Here is a 21,667-nt window from a genome sequence, read left to right as displayed (position 1 = left end):
ATATACTAAACTCGGCCATGCTGCTCCTCTCATATCAGTAATTAACCATGAAACACCTATCAGGGAATCCCCAATGCATTCCTATGGGGGGGCAGCCTCACAGCAGTGAGAAACCAAATTGTCTGTTTGTCACTAGTAGGACATGTCATACACTTAAGGTACATGGCATACCTTTTACCTACAATGCACCCTGCCCATAGGGCTAGCTAGGGCCTACCTTAGGGGTGGCTGACATGCAGTAAAAGGGGGGTCACAGACATGGCACACACTTTAGGGGCCACGTCACAGCGGCAGTAACACGGCACGCACAGGCCCGGCAATGGCAGAGGCCTGAGATAGGTTAAAGCCTACTTTGGTGGGTGGCGCAATCAGCGCTGCAAGCCCACCAGTAGCATTTAAATTACCGGCCCGGGTATCTGAGATACCACTTTACAAGGGACAGACAGGTAAATCAAATATGCCAAACAGGTGTAGACCAATCTTTACCATATTTTCCAAATAGAGCATGCACACTTTTCACTGGACAACAGTGCTAAAGTACCCAGAGTCCTAGAACCACCAACACCATGTCAGAAAAAAGGCTAGGAGGAAGGCAAAAAGTTCAGGGATGACCCTGCAAAAAGGGCCAAGTCCAACACAACCCCCTTCCAACCAAAACGCAGGGTAGACCAATCACTACCTTGATGGGCTTCCCTGCTTTGGGTAATAGAACATGGACACTGGCCTGCAACAGCAAGGACACCTTCCAGATTTACACCACTGTGAACCCATGTGGTTCCCTCTATTAAAGATTGCAGGGACCTGTTAGAGTTGAAAGCCATTTTGTACTTGGCAACCATCTTAGTTAGCCATGTGCTTTCCATGTGCTATTTTCCTGTTCCAGAGCATTGTACATGCTCAAAGAGAGGTAGTACAATGCACCTGCTCTTATGTTATCACTGTCAGGCTATTCCTGCTGATGTAAGAAGAAAATTCTCTCCTCCCACTTTGTTGAGCAAGCAAATCTTGTATACCCATATTAGTCATTTTGCATGATGGTACATACAAGGACCTCCCCTTGGTTTTCTGTTGACTAATGTAACCTAAGCATGTATAAGGCCCCTGTTTTCTGTACTCCTTAGAATGCCTCCTACAGTTGCCTGAGGGTACTGTGTGAGGTAGTCTCCCTCATCTGAGGTCAAGAAATATGTCTTTTATATTACAGCTTCTGTGCCAATCTCTCCTTTGCTGGTTTAAAAGGATCAGTTGTATCAGTGAGACCCCTGAGAAGGTTTCCTTTTTCTACAAATGGCGCTCAACGTGGACCTCATCAGAGAAGCGGCTATCCAAGGGAGTGGTCTTGACAGGAGAAAGGAATCAACTGAAGAGGACAGGACAGGAATCTACTAAGGAGGTCCCCTGTGCAAGGGGATTCTCTGCCTCTGCAGCCCAGTATATTTCTGGTCTACCTGGTTTGATCTTCCAAATGTTTACCGCTCCTGACTGAGAATATTTTTGGCGTGAGTATTCTAAAAACGACTGTTAGGTAATTCAGAACTTGGCAGTGAGAGGTTGGAGATTTGTGCTTTTGAGATTTGTGCTTTGGAGATTTGTGCTTCGGAGATTTGTACTTTGGAGATTTATGCTTTGGAAAGGTCGTCAAGGTTATCAAAAAGGAAACTGGGCTGTTCCTGGGGAACCTGAGTGTGAGTGGTCACTGGGGTGTGTAGTGGAGGGCTCGTTAGAGACCTACCAGCGGGTATCCAATATGTTGGATATAATGGCCTCACACACCCTTTCAGGTGTCATGCTTCATCATAGGCAATGTTCCTCATTGGGTAGGCGGTGCAATCAGCAACGGGCAACACCTCAAACAGGAGCTCTTGAGCGGAGATCTTTTATCCAACTGCCTATGGGTGAAGTGCGGGTAAGGGTCCAGGAAAGTGTAGACGGTGTTGGGAGTTAAAATGAAGCAATAGGTACCGGAAAACAACTTTATCCTGGTGGTCCTTTGCTTCAAATAAAACCAGAGACTAGTCTGTACTTGCTGGGACAAATTGTATCCACGCTTAAGACAGGACTAGGAAGTGAAAGGTGTGGTCGACAATTTCTCGCCAGTAGTACAATGACATGCGATTCTTCAGGACCTAAGTAGAGTTAAACTACTGTCTACAAAAACATGATCTAACTAAGTATCAGTTTAACATTATCCAGTTTATTAGGAAAAGATACCTGTTTGACACTATTTCTTGCCTAAATGGGAGACAAAATAAATATTTGTAACAGGTAAGGTTCAGAGCTCACACTTGATAGTAACCAAAACCACAGTGACATACTAGTGAGGGTGCCGCTAGCATGTGTATAAAACCAAAGGTGAGTACCCAAATCAGAGGGCATTGTGAGTGATTTGCCCATCTGGATGAGTAGGTAAAACACAGTAAAACCAGTAGCAGACAATTAGAATTGAATTTAAAAACACAGCAGCATAGAGCTTGGTCTCATAGAAAACCTGACTCACCTAATGGTCAGGAATTAAATGTGTCAACAGTGCCCAGTGGATCGTCCATCAGGAGAGAAGCCTCTGTATCTAAGGCTAAACAAAAAAGTGGAGGAGGGAAGATGAGAGAGCAGCCAGATGTATATTAAAACCATTGCTGTGGCCAACTGTGAGGTGTCTAAGTGCAGCTCTCTATGCCTCACACAAGTGTTAGAAACCAATTTTAAAATAACTGAGTCCAGTTATCACAGTGTCACATTCCGCCAGATAGGGGCTAATCATAGCGGTCACTCATATCGTTTTTCAAGGTACATTAATCTCTCCAGTATTGTAATCATCAACAGCGGACTCAGGTATTTTAAAACACTTGTGTGAGGCATAGAGAGCTGCACTTAGACGCAGCTTCCCTCCTCCACTTTTTTGTTTAGCCTTAGATACAGAGGATTCTCTCCTGATGGACGATCCGCTGGGCACTGTTGACACATTTAATTCCTGACCATTAGGTGAGTCAGGTTTTCTATGAGACCAAGCTCTATGCTGCTGTGTTTTTAAATTCAATTCTAATTGTCTGCTACTGGTTTTACTGTGTTTTACCTACTCATCCAGATGGGCAAATCACTCACAATGCCCTCTTATTTGGGTACTCACCTTTGGTTTTATACACATGCTAGCGGCACCCTTACTAGTATGTCACTGTGATTTTGGTCACTATCAAGTGTGAGATCTGAACCTTACCTGTTACAAATATTTCTTTTGTCTCCCATTTAGGCAAGAAATAGTGTCAAACAGGTATCTTTTCCCAATAAACTGGATAATGTTAAACTGATACTTAGCTAGATCATGTTTTTGTAGACAGTAGTTCAACTCTACTTAGGTGCTGAAGAATCGCATGTCATTGTACTACTAGCGAGAAACATGTCGACCACACCTTTCACTTCCTACTCCTGTCTTAAGCGTGGATACAATTTGTCCCAGCAGTACAGACTAGGCTCTGGTTTTATTTGAAGCAAAGGACCACCAGAATAAAGTTGTTTTCCGGTACCTATTGCTTCATTTTAACTCACAACACCGTCTACACTTTCCTGGCCCCTTACCCGCACTTCACCCATAGGCAGTTGGATAAAAGATCTCTGCTAAAGAGCCCCTCTTTGAGGTGTTGCCCGTTGGTGATTGCACCGCCTACCAAACGAGGAGCATTGCCTATGATGAAGCATGGCACCTGCAAGGGTGTGTGAGGCCATTATATCCAACATATTGGATACCCACTGGTAGATCTCTAACGAGCCCTCCACTACACACCCCAGTGACCACTCACACCCAGGTTCACCAGGAACAGCCCAGTTTCCTTTTTGTTAACGTTACCGCTAGGGGCACACACTGTGGCTGGACCTTCCACTCATCCTTGAGTGGTAATCTTCGCCCTGCAGATCTCACTGATCGTTTCTCTCCCCCCCTTTTTGTAGACAATTGGAAAGGTCGTCGACATGTGATTTGTTTTGGTTTAGGCCAGAGATTATGGGATATGGGAATATATGAATTGCAATTTGTGTAGGCAGGTAATGAGGAGACTTTTCTCTACTTTTTATAAAATTTGAACAGCACACCATAATAAGTGCTACTATGCGTATAATATTGCATATGCTGCAATATTTTTGGCATGCCTGTTTCAAGCGCACATCAAAGAATGTGTTGCTTTATGGAGGTACCATAATGGGATTTAAATTGAGTCAGCCGGCTCCCTAGAGGGCATACCGAAATAGGTTTAGGTATAAAAACGTATTTCTTCCTTGGTGACTACGTACCCAATGGAATTAAAATATGCACATAAAAAGGACCCTATTCTGCGCACTTTTATAAGTGGAGATAAGCAGAGGGTTTTTTTGGGTGTTCTGCGAGCCAAAAATAGTGAATTTGGTGTATTTTAGCTTCTTCAAAATAGAACAGTCTTTGGGCTGTTTTTGTGCAGTTTTTATTTTGGATTACTTTTGAGAAGCTCTTCTTGTAAATATGACTTACAACTAGTACATACAAATGGTTTGATTTAAGTACAGTCTGTGGGCTGTCTTTTGTTTCTGTCCTAAGTGTTGATTTGTGGATTAAATATGTATATGAATGTCTATTTGGTTTGACATCAGTGGTACTGAAAAGAAGTCACTGGAGTCAGGTTGGTAGTACTTCTTTCTTTGTTCCAGCAATACGTAACGGCAGCGATGCGCAACCTCCTTCTCAGTTATCCCCAACCATCCTAATGCTCCCTTCCAGAACCCTCACAATAGAAAGTTCCAATGCAAACATCTTGACATTATGAATAGATCCTAACACATCTCCCTCTTATACAACGAAAAACAAAAAATATGAAAATAAAGAGTACAAGAATTAATTAGTTATAACTTTTCATGAATATGGATAAATAAATAATTTTGTAACATAACATGTTACACAACCTACTGATACATTACATAGTCTCGAAATTTACTAGGTAACTTGGTTGATCTAGAAGAATGCTCACGCATGTGAGTGCTCTGACCTGTGATATTTTGATTGGTACAAGTAGTAGTTTGATTGGAATCATGACTGTCACAAATGGCCTGGAAGGTACGAGATGAATTGTGGTGACTAGAAACAGAGATCTTACTTTTATTCCACCACCTACCATCTTCTAATTGTACAGCGCTTTTGTTAGTTCTTATCACAGACTGATGCTGAGAAAATCTTGACGAACCTTTAGGCAAAATTCTATAACATTTAACTCACACAAAATCCCCCACTTTCACATTGAGTTGTTTTGTGCAAGGCTGGACATACTTCTTTTGAGCTTCTGTTCTCTTTTTATTAACCTCTTTTAATTTGGCCTTTGGTACAGTAAATGCACCCATCCACCCTCTTAACATTTTTGTAGAAGGAACACGACCTCTGAGTAAAACAAAAGGAGAAACATCTGTGTCAGAGTTAGGAGTAGTATGTACAGCCCATAATAGATTCTTAAGTTCTTTTTTGCAATTAAGATTACTAGCCATGTAAAGATGTATATTCTCTTTGATCACTCTATTAAATCTCTCCACAAGGCCATTAGTCATAGGGTGACAAAGAGATGTTTTAGTATGTTTTATATCAATGAATTAAAAAAATTCCTCGAATTCTGAGGAAGTGAATTGACTAAGTATGGGCGAATTTTGCGGATTCGCAGTCCGCGAATTCGCGCGAAATGGCAAAAAAATCCGCGAGTTCGCGGATTTGCACAAATATGTGACTACGTGTGTCTGTAACTTTGCCACCGTGCCAAAGGCTCAAGTGAGCTGTCCATCAAAGTGAGGATAGGGCGGGAAGACGTTGCATACCCTAGTGTGTGTGTGGCTAGGCCAAACGGGCGGGGCTTCTATGCGAGTTCACATGCCTCTTGTTTATAAAGGGTCAGAGACCGATCAGAGCATCAGATGAGAAGAAAGCAGCCTCCTGGTCACAGGAAGTACACGGGGATTGCGCTTGAGAAACTCGTGGATGCAAAGATCTCCATCAAGGATTACATCTAATTGTAGGCGGTAGATATGGGAAGTAAGAACACCTGGACCATGCTCACTAGTTGTTTGGGCGGATTATAATGCGTGACTGAATTTGAGCTTCAACTCGGGCACCTGCTTAGATCTCTAAGTGCTTCCTGTTGAGGTTTAATGTTTGTGACAGCAGCATCGTGCCAGAATGAATCCTGCCTGCATATTTATCCACGAAGATGCCACCGTGTTGTGCCATACCTCTACTCAACTGGAGTACTTTCTACTGGCTAATCAGTAAGTGCTACCTCGCTGGGTAAATGTATAGTGCTTTTGCTAAACTACAGCTGCGTAAAGGGCCAGAAGATTGGTCTCCATTGACCACGTGTGTCTGTAACTTTGCCACCGTGCTGAAAGGCGCCGAGGTCCCTCGAGTGAGCTGTCCATCATAGTGAGGAAAGGGCGTGAAGACGTTGCATACCCTAGTGTGTGTGGGGCGGGGCCAACCGGGTGGGGCTTCTATGCGAGTTCACATGCCTCTTGTTTGTAAAGGGTCAGAGACCGATCAGAGCAGCAGATGAGAAGAAAGCAGCTTCCTGGTCACAGGAAGTACACGGGGATTGTGCTCGAGAAACTCGTGGATGCAAAGACCTCCATCAAGGATTACATCTAATTGTAGGCGGTAGATATAGGGAGGAAGCACACCTGCCTAGCCTAGACCGTGCTCACTAGTTGTTTGGGCTGATTAAAATGTTACTATTTGAGCTTCAACTCGGGCATGTGCAAAAAAATCCGCCCACAAGCGAATTTGCGGATTTTTCGGCAATTTCGCGAGATTCGCGGATCGCAAAATTGCCGAAAATCTGCAAATTACGCGATTGGAACGGATTTTACGCCCATACTTAGAATTAACAACCGTTATCAGATATAATTTCATCTGGAATGCCATCTCTTGCAAATAGAAATTCTATGAATTGTATGATGCTAGAAGTCACGGGAAAGTCGTGGGAACTTTTACAAATTTTAGTTCAGGCTACGGCTGTAATAATCTATTACAACAATACCATATTCTGTAACACCATGATCTGAAAGCTTCAAAGGACCAATGATATCAATAGCAAGTTTAGACCAGTGTTTTGAAGGAACTTCTACAGCTTGAATAGGGCAGGGAACAGTCACTTGAGTCTTGTTACTAATGGCACACTGCAAACAATCTCTCACAAAATGTTCCACCTGCTTATCAAGACCAGGCCACCAGAATTGTTCCCTAATCCTTCTCTTCATAGCTCTTATACCAATGTGTCCCTCATGCGCTAAAATAAGTATTTTATTCCTCATACCAGTTGGAACTACAAGAGATGTAGAATGAAATAAAAAATCATTAATTATTGATATTTAATCAAAAACATGTTTGAATTTATCAATGGAATCATCGAAAGAAGATTCACTGTTCCACCCAGTACGAATCATTTCCATTACCTTCCTGATACTCCTGTCACAAGAATAAGCATCTCTCCACTCATCTTCTGAAATGGCACCACAAGATTCAGAAATGGCAAAACAAAATGTATCTCCATCGTCAACATCTTCAATGTCATTAGTGTCACTCGGAAATCTAGATGAACAATCAGCTACAATGTTTCTTTTTCCCGGAACATTCTCCACATTAAAATCGTGTTCTAATAATATATACTGCCATTTGGCAATGCGGGGAGTTGCCTTTTCCCAACATTTAGCTGTAAAAAGTTATACTAGAGGTTTGTGATCAACTCTCATAGTAAATTTAGAACCCCATAAAGAGTGTTTAAAGTGGACAATGCCCCACCAACACGCTAGAGCCTCGCGCTCTATTACAGAGTACGTCGCCTCTAAGACCTCTTGATGCAAAAGCCACTACCTCATCTCTTCTATTCCTACGTTACATAAGAACTGCGCCAAGGCCTTTCTGACTAGCATCCGTCATAATTATGGTATCATCATTGATGTCAAAAGGCTTAACAGGAATGACATGCACAATTTCATATTTAATATTTTGAAGCTCTTCATTGCATTCATTACACCATTTAAAAATTACATTTTTCTTGAGAAGATTCCTCATATTGAAAGTCTTTGAAGAACAATTGGGAACTTATCTAGCATAACATTCAATTAGTCCCAAGAAGGATCTTAATTGATCTTTGTCAATTGGAGTAAAAAATTCTTCTATAGCTTTAGTTAAACTGGCTTTCGGCTCAACTCCTCTTTCAGATATTTTGTACCCCAAGTAATCTATAGAGGCTACATTCATTTTACATTTTTCCACACTTAGTGTGACACCCTTTTCTTTCAAAATATTAAAGACTTTACTTAAAGTCTCATCATGTTGATTTTGATCTGAACCATATACCAAAACATCATCCTGAAACGCCACCACCTCCGGAAGGTCCTTAAACATTCTTTCAACAATTCTCTGTAAAACTGCTGAAGCAGACGCAAGGCCAAATGGCATGCGTTTGAATTGAAATAATCCTTCTGGGCTGATGAAAGTGGTATAATGCCGTGAATCAGGATGTAAGTCAACTTGGTGATAGGCTGACGTCATGTCACGTAAACTGAACCTTTTACCATTCTTTAGGGTGCTAGTCATTTCGGTTATGTTTGGTAATGGATAATGATCAATCCAGATGTTGCGATTTAACTTGCAGAGATCCACACACATCCGAAGAGAACCATTGGCTCTGCGTGCTAGACCGATGGGGGAAACCCAAACAGAAGATTCTATGGGTTCTATTATACAACCCGCACAAAGTTTATCTAATTCAGTTTTTAGTCCTCCTCGTAATGCCAACGGTACCCTTCGAATTTTATGTACAACAGGCTGGCTTCCATCAATTAATTTCATTTTGTGCTTGAAGCCTTTAATTAATCCCAGCTTGTCACTAAAAATCTCAGGACGAGTAACTACCCATGGAGCATTTCCAAGAGCATACACTGAAACTAAATCTTTTTTTAGTATAACCTGTTCAGGATTACTAGGATCTAGAACTATTCCCAAGTTGCCTAGATCTTTCCAACTTAAAAGACATGTATCATCTTTAGCAACATAAACAATTCCCTTGGCATGGTTACCTTTAAAACCTAAATCAGCATCAAATTCACCTATAACGTTTATGTTTTTTCTTCTATACGCAAGAGGTTTAGCAAAAGAATGTCTTAAGATATGGCCTTGGGGCTTAAACAAATCCTCCCTCACTTTATCAGATATAAGAGTGAAAGAGGATCGTGAATCAGCTAGTACTTTGATGTCTACACCATTTACTGACAACATACGTTTAGACTCGGCTTCGATTGTAGAAATGACATCAGTACTCTGAGGGGCAGACAATATGCAAATTTGATCCTCCTCACTTGATGATGATATTCCTGAAGATTGTTCAATGTTCATGATCTTCTTTGTAGATGAGGTGTTTGGTTTGCCAAATGATGACAATTTAATATTAGATCTGGAAGCACTTGCAAAGGGGCCTTTCTTTTGGCAATTTATACATGTTTTATTTAGAGATGGACAAAATTTTGCATTTCCAAGACGGGAACTACTTCCACAACGATAACACTCCAAACGTTTGTTAGATCTTGAATTGGTTTCACTGTTCACATGTCCATCTCTTTTCTATTTTTGTTTATCTTTTGAAGAAAAGTTAGGTTTATTTTTGATGGCAGAAACAGTTTGTGCTTGATTATCCGGGCTAGAAATAGACATTTGTTCCAAATGAGAAGAAGTGCTTTCAATTCTTACAGAAATCTCCATTGCTTTTTGTAGAGATAAATTTGGCTTATTTAAAAGAGCTTCTTGGATTTTTTGCTGTTCGTTTCTTCTACTAACTGATCTCTTATCATTTCTTCTTCAAAAGTTTTGTAATCGCAAGATTCAGCCAATATACATAATGCGCCAACATAAGTGGTAGCTGACTCACCAGAGAGTTGCGCTCTTTTTCTAAATTTGTGTCTTTCCAATGTAATGTTCTTACCGGCTTTAAATCTATTATCGAGAGATTTAATTGCTGTGGCGTACTCATCTTCACCTTCACTATCACCTTCGCCTCCACCTAAGAGAACTACTATTTTCGTGGTGTGTTTGAGGATGGTACGACCCTCAGATCCGAGACAGTGCCTCAAAATCGCAAATTTCTTGTTAAGTGTGAAAGACTCACCATCTAGAGCATCTAAATATGCTTCAAAGCTTTCCTTCCACTTCTCCCAATCTAGTTCAGGGGAAGATGGGTTTGGGGAAAAAACCGGAGGGGCTGATAAGGATTGCTGCATGCTGCAAAATTTATAATCCAATTAATGAATTGAAAAATCTTGGCTTCTTACTTTCAGCAATAAGAATAGTTTATATGGTACACAGAAGTAATCTTGGGCATAAGTGACACAGAAGCAACAAAAAATACTAATAATTTGTAGTTTTAATTTAATCAATAATCTAATTGATTCATTTTCATAAAAGTCTATGTTAAAATTTTAGCAATGTCACTTGTACGGTAGTTTTAATATGTACATATTTGTTAAATTGAAAATTCAAGCGTGTGCGTCGCTGATATGACTTCTATGAGCTAGGGAATATTAGCGTGCGCATCGCTGTAGAAGACTTGTGGCTTCAATGAATGCACTGCAAGGCAAAATGTGCACGTTACGGTGTGTGCGTTACTAAGCAACACAAAGCATAAATTGAGGTTGAAAGATGGTGGCACGTCGAGGATTTGCGTCTGGACGTAATACGTCAGACGCTGCACGTTGATGTTGGTAAACTGCAGAGAGCGGGTTTCGAGCTGAGTGCGCGAGCACAACACGCGAGCTCCAGTCCCGAAAGGAGACATACCTCATTTAAAATTTCCTTGAATGTCTATGGTTTCTTGTTCGAAGAAATATGCCAAATGTTCCACTGTACCTGTAGTGTACAGATGTACCTTCAGATGGAGGCTGAAATCGGTACCTGTTCCCTCTGCCGTTCTGCAGGGCTTCGTTAAGACTGCATTGCAGACAGAAACTCCGGGAATCTGCACACGTGGAATTCTTGCTGGGACATCGTCGCCAATAAAAAGAAGTTACTGGAGTCAGGTAGGTAGTACTTCTTTCTTTATTACAGCAAGACATAACAGCAGCGATGTGCAACCTCCTACTCAGTTATCCCCAACCATCCTAATGCTCCCTTCCAGAACTTTCACAATAGAAAGTTCCAATGTGAACATCTTGACATCATGAATAGATCCTAACAGGTACTTGTGTGAGTAAATAGCGATTGCGCTTTTTTGTGTAAGAATGGCTAGCCTTAAGCGCGCTGTATTGTGTGTTCTGAATGTATGACCCCCTTCTGTAAATGTCTGGAATGAGCTCAATGTGTTTGTTTGTTTTTTTGTCGTCATTCTGTTATGCAAAGTATCATTTAATTAATATTAAATAAAAAATCCAAAAATGAATTATATAACATATGCTAAATAGCTGCATGTTACTATTAAATTGACAGAGTAAGACACTATACATGTGTGCAAATTGCCACAATGCTAAAGATAAAATTATAATTCACACTCAATAGGAATAAAATAAGCCGCAAAAACGAAATTGTGTACTTTGTAATAATTATGACTGAAATACAAAATGTGACAGCATTTTCCTTAGATACATTGTATTAGATTTTAAAAGGCATTCACATCATCTAGGTTGTTGCTGAACTAAACACACATTGTAGAACGATAGATTTGACTGCATTGAAATGCCTCAGTTTTCAAATAGACTGTCACCGTGCTTACATTTCAACACTAAAAAAAAAGCTTGCCGACACCTGTGTTTTAACTGTCTCACTGAGAAGCAAGTGGTTTTTGAATGCAGGCCACAGAGAGAAAGGAATGCTGAGTCATCTAGGATTTTAAGTCAGTGTCAACCAGGTATTGAGGTTTGCATGCTTTTAAAAAGTCACAAAAAAATCAGTTTCATTATTTTGGATAACCGGAAAAAATTGAAAGTAGGGATTTCCTTTCTTAATGCCTTTTTACATAAGCACATCCGTGGTTTTGATGTTAAATAATAACTGTCCTTTAAAATGTGGTGCAGATTTTTCATGTTTCAAGTTAGGTTGCTGTGCTTAGGGTTATAAATGAATGCCTTTAAATAGGATAGGCAAGTAATGAACTTGCTTTTCATATGTGGAATCATCAAAACGGTTGGTTTTACAAAAAAAAATATATATATATGAAAAACAAACATTATTAAAAATAAGTGATTTAAATTCATTTTTTAATCTTTATAAAGCCTAATCATCATACTGTGAATTCCTAGCATCAAAGTTGAATTTAAGAAGTGCTGTACCGCAATAGGAGAAAACTTAAATGTGAAATGTCACTTTACCCAGGCATACAAAACTCATTTTTATAAGGGTATACATAATACATTTCTGATTTCCCATTCAGGGGCTATCTAGAGAATACTCTGGGGATTCCTATTATGCAAAAATATTGTAGGATATTCATTATTAAGTGCCCCAAATATCAAAGTCGAAATTGGGCAAAATTCTTATTTAAAAGCAGTTCTGCCACTCAGAGCAGCTTTCACACTGCTCTTACACTTCAGTAAATGCACACATTTAAGTATAACGCAAAATAGCTGACCTTTATACTGCTAGAAAAGTATACCGCACACTGCTTACAATTGAAAATAAATATAAGAACCAGCAGAAGTTATTCTCTTACCTCTAAATTACTGGCAAACAGGAATGGAATAGGTCTGCTTTCAGCTATCAGTCTCCAGGGTCACTTTGAATTGGAAAAGCCGCATGGAACCCTTGCACACAAAAAAGGACAGCTGGTAAATGTTTAAAGGTCGAGTTCTACAATTAGAAGCCTAGCTGGGCTCAGAGCAAGGTTTGCCTTTGACATTTTGATCTCTGAAACTTTTTGAAAGACTAGGTGACAGCGCAGGGAGAGGAAGAGAAGTTTTGCTTAAATTTTTTTTTTTACAAAAGCAGGTTTTTATGCACTCATGTGAACAGAAGGCAATATAATGGTATATGTGATCTTTGATTAACAGATAGCTTTGCCATATATACAGCACTAATGCTTTTAGTTTGAAGATTACTGTGCAAGGGCTGAGATAAGACCGCAAAGGGATTTAGTTTGAATTCATGTGCCCTCATGTTACAACTAGTATACTTGCTAAAGGAATTGGTGGTTGGTTATTCATTTTCTTTAGCTACCTCAATGTGCTATTTACCTCTTCCGAGTTTGTTTATGCCCCATTGCTACAAATAGGGGTTGATAGTATTGACAGAAGTGAAACCTGTTTCAGGGTTTCCTACTGTCAAGATGGGGGAAGGAGGCTAGTTCCTCTACAAATTAAGGGTGGGCAAATGTATGTTTTCTCTCTCTTTTTCTCAATCTTTTTTGAGCCTGTCTAAGCTGTCTGTGAAATAGCCATGAGACATTTAATTGGCTAATCAGTAATACTGTTTTGAACATTGTTAGCATGAATAAAATAAATATGCTATGTTACTGCCCATCATGTTTGATGAAATTATGAAAGGATGAGTAGTCTAGATTCCTGTTCCCTTATTTGATCTTTAAGGGGAACTAGATGTGGGTAGTTTTTGTTCTACAATTTTCGGGTGATAACACCATTATTATTAGCTAGTCTGTGTGAATAAACTGACAGTCCTTATTAGAGCTGATTTTGCATAGTTTGGATTGTGAAAAGTATATGCAGGGAAGATGCCCATGAGATCCTTAGCAAACATTTATGAAGAAAATATTGTTTTATAGTAGTTTGTTAGTCACAACATGTTCTGCTGGAGAAAATGTACCCACTATGTTGAAGTTTTTTTTTAGTTCTTTTCGTAATAAGAATCCCTGTTAAATTAGCAGTTTTAGATTTTCCTGCTGCACCTATAATATGAGAGCATGGTACTAAGCGTACAATGTAGGTGCATTTGTTAAGAGAAATATTTTTAGAAGTGTCTGCAGTCCTGTACAAGTAATGTAAAATCTATGAGTAAAAGTGTAGAACAATTCCTTTTTTATCGAGGGTCTTCAGATTACTAATATAGGAATACACAGATGTAAGGATTTGAAATATGTCTGTATTGTTTTTCTCTTTTCCTCATAATTTAGTACATTAAAACAGACTTCCTTGGCTGCTTGGGATTGGGTGACGTATTACTCTTGTCAGTTCACCAAAATGTTCGTTTTATACTTACCAATAGGTCCAGGCTGTTTTTTTTACTCTCGAATAGATGAAGTGATTCTTGGGTGCCTTACTAATATATGGGGTGTCCCAAGACTGGGAAGTATTCTGAGACTATCCTCTCTGTTGATAGATTATTTCTGTGCCTTGTCAAAAGACCTTTTGTTCTGTCCACCAATAGATATTTGCTGCATTAAAACCATTGCCAGAGAGGCCCCAACATCAGATCTAGCTTGGGGAGTCAGCACCAGTTCAGGTTGAAGCCAAGGTGAAGGTAACCAGCACAGGCGTTGCTGGCAACTAGGACCTCAGTGAAGGTGGAACCCCTGGGATGTTAATTGTGTACCCCTGACACTGTCTTGGGCGAAAGACAGGGTCACAAATCAGAAAAGAGAAATCGTGGATCAAGTTTTCAATGCCCAGCTGAGAGTAACAGACCGACCAGAACAGAGGAGGCTTTGCTTGAGGTGACCCCTTTTGAAACAAGCGTTGCTTTGGAGATCCTAGCATCAGGCCTCTGAATCCTGGTCCCAAAGTGAATGCAAGTTTGCCCCTTTGTTTGTTGGTCAAGAGATACCTGGGCACACTGGATGCAATGTGTGGCCCCAACAAAAGAGTACTGCGCCAGCAGAGTAATATAGGAGTTAGGGAAGGACTTGAGTTTAGGGTACAGGTGCTGTGTCTCTGGTGCCTGTTAGATTGAAGTAAAGGAAGTAAAGAAAACTGGTGCACTGCCTGAGACACTGGACAGGATCACTGAGAGCATTTGCCCTGGGGGGTAATTGCACTATCCTGAAAGAAGAAACTTTTCCCTTGAAACTGGACCGTGATTCTTGAGTTGCTAGAGTGCAGCTCCACCATGGAAACAACAAGAGCCTGCCTGTGAGGCTCAAACAGACACAGGGAGCATACTCCCCTTAGGCTGGTTGTACAGCGGCTTCAATTTCCCAAGGACTTATTTTTGTTAACAATGTTACTTTTACCTCCTCCTAAAAATATGATTGATGTTCTAGCCCTCATAAAGGGGACACTGGAAAAGTCTATTGAATGTTTTTATTAGATATGTGCTGTTGGCTATTCTGAAACTGAATTGAATGGTCACTGAAATGCATAGGAGCCCTGAAAATGTTTTTACTAGATGGTTCCAGGATTTGCTTTTTGCTTAGGGCTGAATTGTCTTTTTTTTTTTAATTCTGTTTGTGATAATAGTCATTACTCTCTCATGCTATCTGTATGTTAATAATGACTCAAATGCTTTGTTTTCTTTGTACTCCTGCTTATATCTTTTATATACCCGCTTGATGAAATGTTCAGAATGAAAAATGCCCACCTAGCAATGAATTAGGATATTGATAAATTTATGAGAATAAAAGTGCAAATATTTTCTATGTTCCTACTGGATCATAGGAATGTCTTTAGATCATGCTAAAAGGACCATCTGTTAAAGATTGCAGGGATCTGTTAGCGTGAGCTGAAAACCGTTTTGTACTTGGCAGCCATCTTAGTTAGCCATGTGCTTGCCATGTGCTATTTCCCTCTTCCAGAGTATTGCACATGCTCAGAGAGGCCTAGCTAGTACAATGCACTTGCTCTTATGTTATAACTGTCAGGCTATTCTTGCTGATGTAAGGAGAAAAATCTCTCCTCCCACTTTGTTGAGCAAGCAAATCTTGTATACCCATATTAGTAATTTTGCATGATGGTACATGCCAGGGCCTCCCCTTGGTTTTATACTGACTAATGTAACCTAAGCATATATAAGGCCCCTGTTTTCTGTACTCCTTAAAATGCCTCCTATAGTTGCCTGAGGGTACTGTGTGACGTAGTCTCCCTCATCTGAGGTCAATAAATATGTATTTTATATTACAGCTTATGTGCTGGTTTAAAAGGACCAGATGTATCACTGAGACCCCTGAGAAGGTTTCCATTTTCTACACCTCTGTCAAAGCTCCCAGGACCAAATATGCTACCCCACTGGTACTCCCTAGCTGTCCATGGCCAGGACCAGGCCCTAGGTCACCCAGATCTCTCTGGTCCGTGCCAATCCACAGAGTGGGGGGCAGTAACCCCTGGCACATAGTAACCGTTTTCCACTCTTCCTTTAATGTGTGCAGTTCTAAGCTGCCACTGATCCTCCAACCTAGGGTCTGTACCCTCAGGCTGACCAGAGGACATGGGTGAGGTTTTGCTCCCTCTACCTCTCCTTCTGGGGTTCCATACTCTCCTAGGAGAAGCACCCCCAGAACCAAAAACTATTAGGACGCTGGAACCAGACCTCCTACACAACTTGTCTACCTTTTCAGGGCCTTGAACCTGCAACTGATCCACCACCCTGGGGCCTAAACCCTCAGGTTGAACCGGGGTCAGAGGCGAGGACTCCCTCCCTTTTCACCCCCTTCCAGAGTTCTGCATCCTCCCAACTGGAGTGGCACCCTTAGAAGCTACATCGGTCAGGACACTGCTTACAGTTGTCCTTCCCTCCAGGTCAGACATAACCTGAACCAGGCCTTCCAACCTAGGGACTAAACCCTGCAGTTGAACACTTGCCCAAGCACACCAGGACTTCCTTGGGAGCACATATGCCCCCCCCCCAAAGCGTAACACATAACTCATGTGTCGTGGGAAAGTCTGCCTGGTGCAGATCTCCTGTCCCCTGTCCATCTAACAGTGCATGAAGATCCTCCAGGACAGAAGTGGTGTCACCATGGTAATTCCTTGGAGACTTAGCCCATCTGGCTGGCACCTGACCCACTGTTCTTCCACTGGGGACTCTTTCACCCTCTCACCCCTCAACTGGACTTCTGCACCCTTCACTTAAGAGTGGCACTGCCAGACACCAGAACTGATGGAGGCCTGCTTACAGACACTCCCAGTTCTACTGACACTAGGAGATCCCCCTCAAATGAACTACTAGTACAGCTAAGGCTCTGTTCCTCGTGTTCCCTTAAAGAACCATCCAAGCCCTGAGACTGAGGTTGGGCACTATTGGGACACGTCCCAGTCTCACTCCTTCTCCTCGAAGACAGGACATGAGAGACCCACACCCCTCCCACTATAATGGGACCTAGCTGGGCTACTCTGAACCTCTTCCACCACTCTGGGCTGGAAGATACCTAAGACACTCCTCTTAGGGTTACTCCCTGATGCCTCTTTAGAACCTCTGGTAACCACCCAGAGGTCCACCTCCTGTGCAAGTTCCCTGGGATCAGAGAATTTACACTCCAACAGGTGTTGGCACAACCTCGGAAAACAATTACTGAACATGTGCTCCCTGACAACCAGATTGAACAGCCCTTTTACAAAATCATTTGCCGTGCTCACCATCACCCAATCCTCCAATGCATCACAACATTCATCCACAAACTCTCCCCCCAAGACTGGTGAGACTGTTTTCTACTTCCTCTGAACCTCAACCTGGACCCCTCTTCCTGGCAACCAGGCACCATACTGGGATCTGGGAATGTGACTTCCTGCACTGGACTCCATATTGCTGCCACCACTGGACCCCACCCATACTGGTGAATCCAGACAATTAAAACTGCACTCAGGGGATAATCTATCCTCCAGAGCTAGTTTCTCCCTGGTGAAGGCCCTCTCTGCCTCTGCAATCCTCATCTGCGCTAAGACCCTCTCAGTCTCTAGCTTTTGCTCCTCCGCACCCAGCAGCGCTAGGTCCAACCTGAGCCTTTCCAACGTCAGCGGATGCTCCCTTTATTCCTACCTATCTTGACCCTCCTCTGGGGACAGGAAAAGGGATGGGGCACTGCTCCTGGCACTGGACCCAGCAAGGGACTCCCTATCTCTGGGGTCCTCCCTACCTACTGGCGTCCCTGCCCTGTCATTTTCTTCCTCCTGCCCAAACTCTCCAGGGCCACTGCCCTCTGGGGGTGCTGGTTGGGAACCCTTCCTCTCGGGGACCTCCTTCCCAGACTCCTCCCCCACCCGGTTAGAGGATTTCTAACAGGCCAACACTGCCTCCTGCAGTTCCTCCTTCCTGGAGGACCTATGCACCTAACACCCAAGATCCTGACAGAACCTCTTTAGGTCCTTCATAGTGTATTTATGTTACCTCTTTACATTAAATGCACTTCCTGTCACAATAACAGCTGGATCACCGGGGTAAGATGACTGACACTTTAGGGATGTCACCAAAATTTTAAAGGAGCAGAAAACACAATTCAAAAATGACACTTTTGAGGAGAAAAATAAAATCAGGAAAAAATAATCCCCAAACATGATTATCTAAATGCAGAGTTTGTAGTGCAGTCAGTTGTCGCTGTTGTACTGCGCAAACGCAAGTCCTATCCTCACCGCTGACAACCAATTTTGGAAATGGGATTTCTGGTTGGCTAGGGCATGCGCCTAAGCCAGCCAGAAACCACCACTCTAGTCAGGGCAAGGGAGTTACACGCTGAAGATAACCCTGCTCACCCCCTTGGTAGCTTGGCACGAGCAGTCAGGCTTATCCCAGAGGCAAACACACACACACACAGCAGCAACACACTAGGCACACTACAAAAGAGACTCCACACAAGGTTATATAACATATAGTCTTTGTATTATACAAAACACTTTAGAATTATAATTAGGGCTCCCGGTTTTATGGTATTTATTTTTTTGCCATTTCCGTCTGCATTTATCCATATTTATTTTTTGGGCATTTTTTCTGTATTTATCCACATTTATTTTTGCCGCAAGCAAAAGACGATACTACAGCTCGTATTTTTCCGCATTTATTTAAATTGACAATGCACACCAGCGCTCGGTTGTTATTGATCAACACAATACATTCATCTGAAAACTATGATTGTAGAAGTGCCTTCCCACTGGGTTCTTGTGTTTGGAGTGACAGCCACTTATTGAAGTATTATTGAAGTATTATACCTCTATTTGTATCCAGTATGCTTATGTAACATGCACACTTGTCACTCTTTCCTCTTGTAACGTATAGTTTGCTACCTCATCTTATATCTTGTTTACTGTTGTTACTTGCACAATTGTCACTTTTTTCTCATGTAATGTAACGTTTGCTCTTGTAATATGCACACTTGTAATTTTCTCCTCATGTCATGTTACGGTTTCTATTCTGAAGTGCTCTGACACCTTCGGGTAAAGTCTGCGCTATATAAAAACGCATACATAAATAAATGCCTTGCCAGGGGGCCTAAACGCAACAATCTGGAAAGCCTGTGCCCCTCCTAGCACACACGCAGGCACACAAGCAGACCCTGGCCGGTGCACCTACTTCTTCACTTCTGGGCAATGGGGGCAATTTTATGAGCACCAGTTACTTTACAAAAAGACACTCATATATAGTGATGGGGCAGTTAAGTGATATGCCCAGGATCCCAGGATGTTTAGCCGAAGCCCGAACTCGGTTCCCCAGACCAGGAAACGTAAACCCCCCCTTTCCAGGAACAAAACAACACCTTTTAATGCAGAGGTCAGGGGGCACTGGACCTTATGCCATCTGCCGGGGCCCATTTATGACTCCGCTGTCATTCGCAGGGAATGTGTGATTTGGTGGAAAGCCTGTGCCCCTCCTAGCACACACGCAGGCACGCAAGCAGACCCTGCACACAAGCAGACCCTGGCAGAGACACAAGCAACCACGCAGGCACACAAGCAGACCCTGGCAGAGACACAAGCACACACGCACGCACACAAGCAGACCCTGCACGCACACAAGCAGACCCTGGCAGAGACACAAGCACACACGCACGCACACAAGCAGACCCTAGCAGAGACACAAGCACACACGCACGCACACAAGCAGACCCTGCACGCACACAAGCAGACCCTGGCAGAGACACAAGCACGCACACAAACAGACCCTGCACTCACGCACACAAGCAGACCCTGGCAGAGACACGGAGGTGGATGGAATTTTTCTCACTGTTGAGAATCCACGGAACCCAGACCCCTAAGAATTATGGAAGTGCATCTTTCATATCCCAAAATGGAAACACGGCTGGGAATGTTTCTGAATACTCTCTACTTACGTGATTTTGGAAGTTCCATGCATTTTGTTTGAAAATCCGTCTACATCTTCTTCCCTTCTCCTCCCCTCCCCCTGCTCACATCCCTTTTGCAACCATGCACGCACACAAGCAGACCCTGCACGCACACAAGCAGACCCTGGCAGAGACACAAGTACACACGCACGCACACAAACAGACCCTGCATGCACGCACACAAGCAGACCCTGGCAGAGACACAAGCACACACGCACTCACACAAACAGACCCTGCACGCATGCACACAAGCAGACCCTGGCAGAGACACAAGCACACACCACGCACACAAGCAGACCCTGGCAGGTGCACCTATTCATTCACTTCTGGGCAATGGGGGCAATTTTATGAGCACAAGTTACTTACAAAAAGACATACATATTAGTAATGGGGCAGTTAAGTGATCTACCCAGGATCCCAGGATGTTTAGCCGAAGCCCGAACTCGGTTCCCCAGACCAGTAGAGAGGATTACAAATACAAGGAAAATGACAATGAACAGTGTGAACACTGGGAGTGCAACAGACGGTGCTGCGTATGTGGGGTGGGGGAGGGAGGGCAGGAGCCGAAGGCTGCAGAGGGACAGAGAGAGGCAGGAACGACTTTTAACGCGTAGCGATCCGTCCCCTGAGGCCACATACGTAGGGCACATAACCTCCCTTGAAAGTACAATTTGCGGTGGGCTGGCGCAGGCTGACTTGGGCGGCGTAAGTCCTGGATTCCTGGAAGGCGTCTTTTAACGTTGTGGAGGCAGATAGGAACAACAGGCAGGTGAGCCCCCAAAATGTAGGGCAAATGTTACCAGGGCGGGGCTGGAGGTATTAGCACGTCCACACTGTGACGCTTTGAAACAGCCAGGATTGGCTCAGGGTCACTTGAAGACCCTGAGCCAATAGGTCCACAGTATGTCCAAGTACGTCACTGGAAGGAACTCCCAGCATCGGAGCAGGGCACGGCAACTCTGAACCAAGGCAGCAGCGTGGCAACATTTCCTCGTTTACTTGTATTTTTCTGTTTCTACATAAAAATACAGACAAAGGAAAAATACTTTCACGTCTGTATTTCTATGTAAAAATCCGTAAAAACGGAAAACCGGGAGCCCTAATTATAATCACACATATACACTGCACCAACTGGCACTAGGCAATATTTACAGGGGATTATATACACGTAACAGAGCCAATCGGGCCACTGTCAGAACCTTTTAGAAAGCAATAGTAGCACATATAAAACACAACCAGTGACTACTGGTAAAATACTGTACTTAGCATTATCCCCTGTAACATAAACACATTATGTCTTCATCACATTAGCCTGAAACTAAAACATCGTAGCATGATATTAGGCATAATACACATCATGCATCTCATTAGGCATACAACACATTATACATAAACATACTGACCATAACATTAGCCTAAAACACAGTAAGCCACAGTCAGATTAGGCATCACCATCCAAAATGACCCCCAGGCCAACTGGC

Source organism: Lissotriton helveticus, chromosome 4_1, assembly GCF_964261635.1.
Source record: "Lissotriton helveticus chromosome 4_1, aLisHel1.1, whole genome shotgun sequence".
Lineage (NCBI taxonomy): Eukaryota > Metazoa > Chordata > Amphibia > Caudata > Salamandridae > Lissotriton > Lissotriton helveticus.
Note: the sequence above shows the minus strand (reverse complement) of the source record.